Genomic DNA, 1,442 nt, shown 5'->3' on the forward strand with positions numbered 1-1,442 from the left:
TCTTAAACTCACCGTAGATTAATGAGAGATTTCCTGTGTTGAGAGACGCTAAACAGCAGAAATATGCGAACTGGTCGGGTCTCATGTATGGTCGGTATGATCATACGATGATTTACTTGGTTTTAAAACATGACTTAATTCATGAATGGAGATTTTAGTGTTAAAATTTAATATAAAACATGTAAAGGATTTTTTTAACTTTAATTTCACTACATTTATTACCCTTATAAACCTAACAGTGGCATTAGAGCCTCCTGCTACATGATCAATGGCTGATTTCCTCTTGAAAACTTAGATTATGCCAGTTTGCTATATATTTGTGCCAACTGGCCAAGTCGAAGTACCCTTTTTGGAATTGGAGAGAACTCTGCATGAAAAGATGGAGTGTATCCTCAAGAGATGGTTTCCTTGATTGTGTAGGCAGTTGTTGATATTGTGGAAACTGTTGAGGTTGTTGACTACCAACTTGGAGGTGCGGTTGCATGGGAGGATTTCCAGATGGTCCTCCTTGTTGTGGTCCTTTTGCCCAAGAGAAATTTGGATGTCTAGCCCACCCTGGGTTGTATGTGTTCGAGTAAGGATCATTCCCAGATTTTTGAAAAGTGTTCATAGCATGAACTTGTTCAGAGAGAAGTTCTGGGAATGCTGCACCAGATGGACAAGACTGCATAGGATGGGCAGGACTAGAACATGTGGCATATGCCTCGACTTGAGTTGTTTGTGGTGGTCCATTATTTAATACCAGAGCATCAACTTTCTTTGTCAGGTTATCAAGCTTGGCGCTCAGCTCTGGCATGACTCCTATCTCATATATACCACCTCTCTTTTGTGGTTGGGGACTTTTGTCACCTCTATTTGAATAATCCCATTGCTGAAAATTTTCGCACAAGGTTTCAAAGAAGTTCCACGCTTCGACATCACTTTTGGTCATGAATGACCCTCCACTGGTGGCATCAACCATGCGACGGTTCTGTGGTGTCAGACCGTCATAGAAGTATTGAACTTGTTGCCACTTCTCAAAACCATGGTGAGGACATTTAAGAAGCAAGTCCTTCCATCTTTCCCAACATTCATGAAAGTGCTCGCCCTCTTTTTGTGTGAAGTTAGTAATTTCTCTACGGAGGGCATTGGTTTTGTGAACGGGGAAGAACTTGTTTAAGAACTTCTTAGACAGTTAGTCCCATGTAGTGATAGATCCAACTTCTAGAGAATTCAACCATGCTTTCGCCTTATCCTTCAAAGAAAAAGGAAACAGGCGTAGGCGGATCGAATCGTCTGAGAAGTTTTGGAACTTAAAGGTGGAGCAAATGTTTAAGAATTCTTTCACATGATGATATGGGTCCTCCTTGTCCAATCCATAAAAGGATGGCAACAATTGTATGACTCCAGGTTTAAGTTCAAAGTGTGCTGCCGTAGTGGTTGGCAACACTATGCATGAAGGC

At 41.3% G+C, this 1,442-nt stretch overlaps 1 non-coding gene across 1 annotated transcript; it reads left to right on the forward strand.

Moving 5' to 3' along the window:
- The first annotated feature begins 1,019 nt into the window (after window positions 1-1,019).
- Window positions 1,020-1,126, forward strand: LOC131224626 (small nucleolar RNA R71). Its single transcript, XR_009161096.1, has one exon. It is a non-coding gene; the product is annotated as a small nucleolar RNA R71 (small nucleolar RNA).
- The last annotated feature ends 316 nt before the right edge of the window (window positions 1,127-1,442 follow it).

The sequence above is a fragment of the Magnolia sinica genome, chromosome 13, assembly GCF_029962835.1.
Source record: "Magnolia sinica isolate HGM2019 chromosome 13, MsV1, whole genome shotgun sequence".
In the NCBI taxonomy this organism is placed as follows: Eukaryota; Viridiplantae; Streptophyta; class Magnoliopsida; order Magnoliales; family Magnoliaceae; genus Magnolia; species Magnolia sinica.